Here is an 11,587-nt window from a genome sequence, read left to right on the forward strand (position 1 = left end):
TACAATCGTCTCCTATGGCTTACAGTATTTTATTCACCACACTCTCATTTGCCAATGACTTCCCCCACAACCAATATTCTTATCTAATTATACAATCATTACTCCTTCGGGCCATCTTTTTCTTTTTTCTCTTCTTCCCCCCGTTCCATTCTCCGTCCTCTCTCCTCCTCCTTTCCCTCTTCTGTTCCTATCTACCCTTTCCTCTCTCATATTCCCCCCATATCTCTACAACTGAAGCCTTTCCACTACCAGTTGATGTGGTGCTAAGTCCACATCCCCCAGCCATGGTTGCCGTATCTTGTCAAAGTTGCCCTTGTCACTTCTGCGGCTATAGGCCAGTCGCTCTCTAGGAAGCAAAGAATTTACATACGAAATCCATTGCTTCCCTGTGGGTACCGTTGGGGCCATCCAGTGCTTTGCAATAGGTTTTCTAGCTAAATACATCAGTCTACTTAACATATAATACTTTCCTCCCGGGAACATTTTTACGTTTATGGCTCCAAGCAAGTACATTATCGGGTTTAGGGGGATGGGGACTTGCGCCAGCCTAGTAATGCACTGGGAGACTTCATCCCAATACCTATACAGCTTTGGGCACCTCCAGATTAGGTGAATGAAGTCCCCCTTGTGCACTCTACACTTAGGGCACAACGGGGAGTCTCTTCCTCCCCATTTATATAGCTGTGCTGGTGTCCTGTAGGCCCTATGTAAAATAAATAGTTGTGACAACCTTTGGGATGCAGATAACGATACCACTGGAATAGCTTCAAGTGCCATTTCCCACTGATTTTCATCTATCTCCCCTATGTCTTCTGCCCATTTATTTCGACACTTTAACGAGGCATGGTCCTGAACCAAGCTCAGTAATTCCCTATATATTTTTGATATTAACCCTTTCCTCGTATCTGTTATTAAAACGTCACTCAATAATAATGAAAGAGAGGTCTCTGACAGGGAGTAGTACTAAGCAGAGGGTGTGCCAAATCCCAAAAATCCAAAAAGACCAAAACATTCCCCTAGAGCGGGACTTTTGAGGCACTACCATCAATGATGCAATGTAAGTAAAAAATATATAATTTTATTACAAAATTCAAAAGTACAACAAAAATATATACAAAAATACAAATAAAACACAAACAATATTAATGATGTTGATACTGTCAGGGAGTGTGTTGTTTGTTGTGCCTGCAACGCATGGCGAAGTTGGGGATATTGATAAAAACCCCCGGGGTTCAAATGAAATTCCCTACATAGTTGTTCATATGTCTTTAGCACCTCCCCCTCGTAGAGCTGTGAGAAAAAACAAATCCCCTTTTCTTTCCAATGTGTAAAACCTTGTAATTCCTGAACCTCAGTGTGACAGACCTAGCCGGGAAAGAGATTTTTGGAGGGGACTGTATGCTAGCCTCTTGCCGATCGATCGGGGGCCCTTGCATTTGGGGGAACGGTGCTCTTTGTGAGCTGTATGCCTGGGGACCCTTGAGGTGGTATTACTGTGGATTCGGGTCCTGGTCCCCCAGGACACACAGACTCTGGGGACCCTAGATTTGCCATATTGGAATAGTGGCTGATTCATAATGCTGGGACAGATACTGTTGGGAGATGCTGATGTAAATTCCAACACCTGTCTGTCTATTGTCTGCTAAAATGTGTTTTGTAAATAAGTCTACTATGGGATCTAAGAGTCATTAGATCCCCAATGTTATTTGTGTTAATTAACTCTGCTATTGTGTGAAGAAGAGTCTATGTTGATTGTGATCATGTTGATTGGATTTTCTGAACTACAAGACGGCCAGTCTGGCCTAAAAGTCATGTCTGAGTCATCTAGACTGTCTAAAGGGATTAGTTAATTAGCTCATGTTAATTAGGTTAATTAGGTTACAGCTGTATTGTTAGAGTAATATGAGCAGGAGGTCTGCACCTCCACTTTTAGTGTATAAAAGCCTGTATTTTGCAATAAAGTGAGATTCCTGGTTGAACTTACATACAGCCTGCCTGGTGTTTGTTCTGAGCTATCACAACTGGGTTAGAACGGCACATAGCTGTAATTCTAATCCCGGAGCATCGGATGACCGAACAATCAGATGTTGTGATCAGCAGTCTGATTCTATAGCAGCAGAGGAGTGTCGGGAGAGTGGAACCGAGCGAGCAAGGGGCTCGTTACACTCAGTGTATCTTTTGTTATACAGTATCGGTGTAAATGGGAGCACGCCCGTTATTTTCAGCGCTTTCCGGATCTCTCCCCATACCCTTTTAAGGAGGATACTTGTGGGTTCTAGGCCCTTCATACTTGGTAAATCCATTTCCAAATGGGAGGCCGCCTCTAATGCGGGTTCCGATATGGTGACCAATTTACATATAGGGTCCTCATTTCCTTTCCGTCCCCACCCTGCCATTTGTTGTAGCTATGATGCCAGAAAATACATTTTAGGATGGGGTATTGCCAACCCTCCTCTGTCTTTTCCATATTGCAATGTATCTAAACTAATCCTAGGTGCCTTTTTTTTTCTATATCAGTTCCCTCATTAATGTATCGATTTGCTTGAACCACTTTTTTGATATCCATACCAGTGAATTATGAAAAACATACAATTGCTGTGGAGCCCATACCATTTTTATTAAGTTTGCTCTTCCTATAACTGATAGTGGAAGCCTACACCAGCTATTGCATTTTTTTTTCTGTCTGGCGAGCAGTGGACCCAGGTTCAGCCGTAGGTACTCAGCCGGATCTGGGGACACCGTCGCTCCCAGATACTTAAAACTATTAACTGTAACTATTTGTTCCGCCCCCCTCTGGTAATTGATCCCTCAGCTGATCTAATGGCATTAGGGTTGATTTTGACCAGTTGATAGTGAAGCCCGAGAAGCTACCATAGTCTCCCACTATCTCCATCACTGCCCGCAATGAGGAGGCCGTGTCACCTAGATGTATAAGTGCGTCGTCTGCGCATAAGGATATTTTTCTTCTCTCTGATACCTACGAAACCCCACCACCTCTGGTGAGTTCCGAATCAATATGGCCAAGGGCTCTATCACCAGGGCGAACAGCAATGGAGACAGAGGGCAACCCTGTCTGGTACCACTGTGCAATTCAAATGGAGAGGAAAGGTTATTATTAATACGTAACCTGGCTCTAGGTTTACAGTAAAGTACCTTTACCCACGATACGAATTTACTTCCCATTCCAAATCTTTCCAATATTTCCATGAGGTAGAGCCCCTCCACACTATCAAACGCCTTTGTGGCGTCCAGTGACAGAATGGCCCTACCCCCGGATTGTCCACTGGCACCTGTAGATTCATATATAGCCTCCTTATATTATCAGCCGTGGAACGAGTGGCTATAAAGCCAGACTGATCACAGTGAACCAGCTTGCCGATAACTTGGGATAGCCTCTTGGCCAGAACGCTGGCAAAAAGCTTGACATCCGCATTTAATAGAGATATTGGGTGGTAAGAGTCCAATAAAGTCTGTCTTTTCCTGGCTTTAGAAGTACTGTTATTATTGCCTCTTGCATGCTATCTGGCAAGCTGCCCACTTCCCCAGCCTCCGATATAGCCTGCAACAGTGATGGTAAAAGGTCCTCCCTATAATGAGAGTATACCTCCGCCGGTATCCCATCTGGACCTGGGGATTTATGGTGCGTTGCCCCCTCCAAAGCCTCTGTTAATTCAGCTAGTGTAATTGGACGATTCAACATTTCCCTGTCCGCCTCCATTAACCGCGGGAACAGACAGGTTTGTAAGAACTGTACCAAATCAGATGGAATATAACTAGTTTTACTAGAGTACAAATCCTTATAGAACTTCTGAAAGCTATTTAAAATATCTGAACTAAGGGTCTGCCTCTCCCCAGATTCTGCCCTCACAGCTAAGATGTTGGTAGATTCCCGTTGCTCTCTAGCTATAAGGGCTAAAAGGCGGCCAGTATTTTCCCCCTCTTCAAAGTAACTCTGTTGCTGAAAATATCTTCTCTTCTCTGCTGCAGATAACCAAACCGAGTTATATACTACTTGGGCCTCCTTCCAGGAATCTTGATTAGATTGTGACGGGTCCATTATTAAAGCCTGTTCCCTTTCTTTCACTTCCTCCAGCACCCTACTTTCCCATTCCCTGGATCGAGTTTTAATTCCCGCGATTTCTTTAATGAGACATCCACTCAAGAATGCCTTGAGTGTGTCCCATACTACCGCTGCACTGGCTGATCCCCTATTGAATTGCAAAAATTCCCGTAGTGCCCCTCTCGTTCTATCCACCTGCGGGAACAGAGTTAACCAATAAGGGTTCACTTTCCATAAAGGGCGTCCAGTAGCGTCCAGCCGTACCCAAAATGGAGAGTGGTCAGATAGTAGGCGCGGCTTGTAAGCCGAGTCCTCTACCCGCTGCATAAGTGCCTCATTCCCTAATCCTAGGTCAATATGGGAAAAACCATCATGTGTTGCAGAGTAGCATGAATAACATCTGTCCTTTTCATGCCTCTCTCTCCATACATCCCAAAGTGTCCAGTTCCAAAAGCAGCAAAAGCCATCTTGCCAGCTGTCTGTCTCACACTTCTGGGTGTCAAGGACATTCTATCCTGGGAATTGTCCAAGATATTATTGTAGTCTCCCAATGCTAATACCGGGACATCCTGATGTAAGGCCATAAATTGCGATAGGCTCCCGAGGGGAACTGTTGAGAATGGTGGGGGGATATATATAGAGGCAATAATACATATTAGTCCATTGAGTTTACACAGCAGAAAAATAAATTTTCCCTCCTTGTCCACCCTCTGCTGTATGCACTCAAAGGAGACATCCGAGGAAACCATTACACTAATTCCCCTTGAGTATGAAGTGTGCATAGAGTGGAACTGTATCGGATATCTCCGTGAGCGCAGAAGGTGAACAGAGTCAGGGTGCATGTGCGTTTCTTGCAAGCAGATTATCTGAGGTTTCATTTTATCAAAGTATCTAAACATTGCACTTCTCTTGTGTCTGTCCCCCAACCCCCTCACATTCAATGTCATTAATAGTATACCCCTTTTCTTCCCCTTACTCATATAAGGAAGCAAACCAGTTACTGTGATTGTAAGACCAAAAATAACAACATAAAAAGTAGATCAAGATACAATTATCCTTCTGGGTTTTACCTACCCCTAGGACCCTGCCAGCATATAATACATTTCTACATACCTTCCCCTTCTTCCCCCACTTATCAGTAGTGAGACATAAAGAACGTTTGTGGCAAAACTTATGTTTGTGATATCTTCCACTATTCATTTGTGTTAAACCTCCCCCCCACCTCCACCCCACACCCTCCTGCCTCACCTGCCCCCCCTCCACCCCACACCCTCCTGCCTCACCTGCCCTCCCTCCCTCCCTTTCCCCTCCCTCCTTCCCTTTCCCCTCCCTCCTTGCCCAACTGGGCCTACCCTAGGGGATTTATTTCTGACCTCCCATCTACACTCATTCCCCAGATCCTCACCTATACCATACACCTCTATACCCCCTATCTCCAGGGGTCCCTAACTCACCCCCCCCACTCTGACCACTTTTTAGTACTATTCATGTGCAGTAGTTTTTGTGCATTTAAATTAAATACTTTTATCGTACCAGCCCCATTTTAATCTAATTAGTGTATGCCTATCCTTCTACTTTAATCTATTCCCATTTCTCTCCCTAATGCTTCTATCCGTGCTTTACGTATTATTATTTATTTATTATTTTTAATTATTGATTATTATCATTATTTTCCCTCTCCCTCTCTCCCTTCCCTCTACCCCTGTGCCTTTAAGAAAAAATTAACTTTTATATTATACCAGCTGCAGAGTCCAGAGGGGAGAAAGAAAAAAAAAGGGGGGGGGGGAGAGAAACAAAAAGAAAAACCCAAAAAAAGGGTCTAATTAGTCTCTAGTCTCTTATCTCCTATATTCCGTGCTGTTTTCCTATTGTCCTCCAGCCACTCTTCCACGCTCCGTGGGGAATCAAAGAAGTGTATACCATTCGTTGTAGATACTCTCATACGGTCGGGGTACAGCAATGCATAGTCCATCTTGTTTTGCTGTAGCGTGTGTTTAATCGGCATATATGCCGCTCGGCCTTTTTGAAGATCTGGAGAAAAGTCCTGATATAATGAAATTTTTACCCCTTTGTAGAGAATTTCTCCCATTTCTCTTGTCTTCCGGAGCAGTGATACTTTATCTCTGAAGTTAAACATTTTTATAAGTATGGGTCTTGGGTACTCCCTTCCCTGATGGGGTTTAAAGGGGACTCGATGGGCACGCTCGATACCGAAAAAGGAAGAAAAAGTTGCAGCCCCAAATGTCTCCTTAACCCATCCCTCCATGAATTCTATAGGATCAGATCCTTCGCTCCGTTCAGGTATGCCAATTACTCTTACATTATTTCTCCGATATCTGTTTTTGAATTCATCTATTTTGGCTGCCTGGTTGTTTATATGTTTCTTCATCTCAGTTATATCTTGTCTGAGCGGAGATAACGCATCTTCTACTGCACCTAATCTTTCCTCCAGGACCGTTGTTCTTTCCATTGTCTCTTTCAGCCTGCCTCCCAACACTGCGAGTTCCTCCTTTATGCCTTTCAGCTGGATATCCAGACCAGTAATTGATTCCTTGCATGCAGTTATCGCATATAGAAGATCCCTCATTGTAGGCTCTTCCGCTCCTCTACTTTGTTCTCCCTCCGTATTTGCCTCGGTTATATTAGGTGGCTTTTTAGTTGCTGTATCAGCACTTATGATGTCGAATTTCCCCGCTCCTTGTTCTTTTGTGGGCGGTGCTGCCATCGGGCTTGCCATTGCCGATGCCAGTCCACTGCCTTGGCTTTTCCTAACTGCCGAGGTTCCTGTCTGAGCTGGTTGTTGAGATTTTACTGCTGAGAGGGAGGTTCGAGCGAATCGCTCTAGCTTTGTTGCTTCCGCTGCGGCTTTTGCTTGGTTTGTCTGTTTTTTTGTTTTTTTTTCCAAAAAGTTTATTGAAAATTTTCATGAATACAGGGTATAATCAAACATACATATTGCAATTGCATTGTACAGAAATGAAAAAGATAGACATTAATAAGGCAAAGTTGCCTAACATCGAAATCAGGAGGTGCCTGTGTTTCCTCATGGGAAGAGCACATACGTATAGGTGTAAGTTTGAGTAGTGTCGTTAGGTAGTCGTCCATATCATACAAGATATATACTGCCATTGGTTGCCCAAGAACCATCCACCCCTTGTGAGGGAACTTGCTGTGGATGGGAGGGTGACCAGGTGCATTTGAATTTAGGTCAGGCATGGAGCGGTGCTTTGAGGTTGAGTAATCAGTTTCGTTAGGGAGTATCAACAAGGGAATGTTTAAACGACGGAAGAAGGTGAGGGGGGGGAGGGAGGGGGTGATGGGGGGAGGGGGTGATGGGAGGAAGGGGGGGGGTACAGTGACGTAATCGAAGTGTGTCTCTACTGTGCAACCGGAGGGTGCAGTGGTACATAGAGTATTAACTGCAGTGAATGTAGGGAGTGTGTTCTGGGGCCAGTAGGTTTCATGCTAAGAGCGATTGGCCTGGGGGTTCCGGTAGTTGGCAGACTAGAGAGTTATGTTTTTGGGTGTCCAGTTCTTATGGTTGAGGTGTTGAGGTGGTGGGAGGTGTATTCTGAATCGTGGATTGTTTGTAGTAGAGCCAGCATGCCCATGTGTTGTGGAATTTGGACGGGTTGTCCTGGGCCTGGCTAATGAGGTTTTCCATGTCTGCGATTCTGTCTACTCGACTGATCCAGTCTTTTATTGTTGGGGGGGCAGTGGATCTCCAAAGGAGTGGGATGCAGAGGCTGGCAGCGTTGATAAGATGTAGTGTGAGTGATTTTTTTATAGGAACCCAGTGGGGCCGTGGTGTGGTGTAAGAGATATTGTGCGGGAGAGAAGGCTGGTGTATAGGTGGTGATATGCGAAATTAAGTGGTGGATTTCCAGCCAGAAAGGTTGGATGATGGGGCAGTCCCACCAAATGTGGAGAAGGGTGCCGCGCGCTTTGTTGCATCTCCAGCAGGTTGGGGGTACCGTCGGGTGGAAATTGTGCACTTTGTCTGGGGTCCTATACCATTTTGAAAACAGTTTGTATCTGTTTTCCTGGGTCGTGACGTTGATTGAGCCTTTATGTAGGAGGGTGAAGATATGGTCCCATTCAGTGGGAGTCAGATCCAAAGAAAGGTCCGACTCCCACCGTCGAACCAGTCGGTCCTCCTTAATTGTATAGTTCAAGTGTAGTAGAGAATAGATGGAGGAGATTAAATGGCTCTGAGGTTCCGTACTAGAGCAGATGAGTTCAAAGGGTGAGTGATCTTTATGCCAATGAGTAGTTTGTTTGTGTGAAGAGAAAAAGTGTCGTAGTTGGAGATATTTGAAAAAAGGGATATTGTAGTCTGGGATGGAGGTTAAGAGTTCGTTGTATGGTAAGAGGGAGCCATTGCGGAAGAATCTTTGTGCTCTGGCGTTGAAAGCACGTGCGTCAAGAGTTGGGTCCTTGAGTGTGAGCCCGGGTGGAAATTCCGGATTGTTGTCCAGGGGCGTCATAGGACCAGTGGAAGGGGTGATTGCGAGTGTTTTGCTAGCTATTTTAAAGACGGTGAGCGTGGCCCCGATGAGGGGGTGTGCTAAGTATTCTTTGGGGGTAGATGTAATTCCTATCCATGGTGCGTTCCTAATTGGTAAGCTGGCAAAGGAGTCTTCTACAGAAATCCAGTCCTTCGCGGGGCGGTGGCAAGCCCAGTAGTATTTTTGAATATTTGGGAGCCCTAAGCCTCCCAGAGGTTTAGGTAAGGTCAGCCTATCCCAGCAGAGACGTGGGGTTTTAGAAGCCCAAATGAAGAGTCTGCACATATGTTTATATGATTTGAAGAAGGAGGGTGGTAATTTGATGGGTACTGCCTGAAGGAGGTAGAGGAGTCTGGGTAGGACATTCATCTTGATAATGGCGATTCTACTCATCCAGGAAAAAGATCCCAAATGCCACTTCTGCAGATCACCTTGTATTGATGTGAGCGCTGGTGTAAAATTGCTCGCATAGAGGACTTTTAAGTTTGCAGGGATCTTAATTCCTAGATAGGATATGGCCTGTTTTTCCCAACCAAAAGGAAAATTCAGTTTACATTGGGATACCATGGCGTTGGGCAGGGTGATATTGAGGGCTTTGGATTTTTCAAAATTAATTTTTAGATTGGAAATAGCTTGAAAATGTGAGAATTCAGCCAGCAAGTTGGGGATGGTGGTGATGGGTTCAGTCAGGAATAGTAAAATATCATCGGCGTAGGCGGCCATTTTGTATTGCTTGCGATTGATTTCTATGCCTTTAATGGAGGGATTGTCTCTGAGTCTTCGAAGTAGGGGTTCCATGGTCAAGATAAAAACTAAGGGGGATAGGGGACAACCCTGTCGGGTTCCGTTGGTGACAGAGAAGGCGTCTGACAGGGTACCATTAACTCTGATTCTTGCCGTAGGAAGAGAGTATAGGGCCATGATCATCTGTAGCATGCGGGGTGGAAGGCCTATCGCCCCTAACGAGGCTTCCATATAATCCCATGCCACCCTGTCAAACGCCTTCTCTGCATCAAGGGAAAGGAAGAATCCCGGGGTGGAGGTAGTGGAGAGCCAGTGATGAATGTTCAGTGCCTTCGTGGTGTTGTCCCGGGCCTCTCTGCCCGGGACAAAGCCAGCCTGGTCTAGCGATATGAGGTTCAGGATGAGAGGTAAAATGCGATTCGCTAAGGTTTTGGCGTATAGTTTTACGTCCACATTGAGCAAGGATATTGGGCGATAGTTTGATACCAACGTGGGGTCTTTGCCAGGTTTGGGGATGAGGGTAACGTGTGCTTCTAGAATATCCTTGTGGGTTGGTGAGTCGGGGGTAAGATTGTTGAAGGCTTTGGTGAGGTTCGGGATCAGTAAAGTCGGGAACGTTTTATAGTAACTGACCGATAGTCCATCCGGACTGGGGCTCTTGCCCGTTTTCATTTGTTTTAGTGCGAAAAGGATTTCATCCGTAGAGAGAGGCTGGTCTAGACTTTGGGAGTCATCTAGGGAGAGGGGAGTGGGGCTGTATTGCGCTAAGAAGTCTGAGATGGCGGTTGAGCGGTTCGTGTGATTTGCAAGGGTGTGTGTTGTTGGGAGGTTATAGGGTTCAGAAAAGTATTGTACAAATTGGTCTGAGATTTCTTTGTTAGAAACCACTGCATCTCCTGATGGACGGCGTATTTTATGGATTGTCTGGGCCGCCCTCTTGGATTGGAGAGCTCCCGCTAGGAGTTTGCCTGCTTTGTTGCTAAATTCATAATAAAGTTTTTGCGTTAGTGCAAATTTGCGTTTTAGAGTGCTGTTGAGCATCTCTAGGAGTTCCCCTCTTGCCTTTGTGAGATCAGCCAGAGAGGATGTCGCTAGAGATGCCTTATGTGCCTGTTCCAACGTGCGAATGCGTGTAGTTAGTTCAAGGATACGTGCATTTCTGCATTTGTTCCTTTGTGTGGCTATGGCTATCAATTCTCCCCGTACAACGCATTTGTGTGCGGCCCAGATGACCGATGGTGCAGTGGTCTCCGAGGAGTTTTCAGTGAAAAAGTTTGAAAGGCAGTTAGTCACCCGTTGTGTGTTGACTGGGTCTGTCAATAGGGAACTATCTAGTCGCCAAATGTGATTCTTGGGACGTGCTGTGGGTATAAGGAGGGTCATTGATATGGGGTTGTGGTCAGAGAGTATGGACGGGTCAATAGAAGCTTTGGTAAGATTGGTCAATTCGTTCTGGGATAGAAAGAAGTGGTCTAGTCTACTGTATATACCGTGTGGGGCTGAAAAGAAGGTGAAGTCCTTCACTGTGGGATTCAATGTGCGCCATGTGTCGTGAAGCAGTAAAGTGTTTAGTTGAAGTTTAATAGCTTTGAGTGCCCTGTATGTCAAGGATGATGTACCGCTTGAGGTGTCCATGGAGGGGTTGAGAGCGACATTAAAGTCGCCGCCAACAATCAGTGTGCCAGTTTGGAAGCTAGTAAGATGTTGGAGTGTGGAGCGGAAGAAGGATACTTGCTTGGTGTTGGGTGCGTATATGTTGGCGATCGTGAGTTGTTTACCGTAGATGGAACCCTTAAGGAAGAGAAATCTGCCCTGTGGGTCTCTTTGGACTGCGGAAACCGAGAATGGGCATTGTTTAGAGACCAAAATGGATACGCCCTTTGATTTTGCTTCATCGTTGGAAGAATGAAATACTGTGGGGAAGTAGTGGTCCGTTAGTTTGGGGATCACGTCAGATCGGAAGTGTGTTTCTTGTATTAGTGCTATCTGGGTCTTTGATTGACGTAAGCAGTATAAGAGTTTGGACCTCTTTTCAGGAGTGTTGAGCCCCCTAATGTTGAGCGAGCAGAATTTGATGGAGTTCATTGAAGGTTGTGCATCTGTGTTCTGGGGATTGATGGTATTTGTGTTAACCATCGTGTAGTTGGGGGGTGAGGATGTGGGTAAATGGGGAGAGGGGAGCCTCCGTCGGGCCGGTGAAGGAGTTGTGACACGTCAGTCACTGGTGGGAAACCGAAGAGGTGTGGAGAGGGGTGTCCACAGACCTCAGAGGAAT

The sequence above is a fragment of the Aquarana catesbeiana genome, linkage group LG10 (assembly GCF_042186555.1).
Source record: "Aquarana catesbeiana isolate 2022-GZ linkage group LG10, ASM4218655v1, whole genome shotgun sequence".
Classification (NCBI taxonomy): domain Eukaryota; kingdom Metazoa; phylum Chordata; class Amphibia; order Anura; family Ranidae; genus Aquarana; species Aquarana catesbeiana.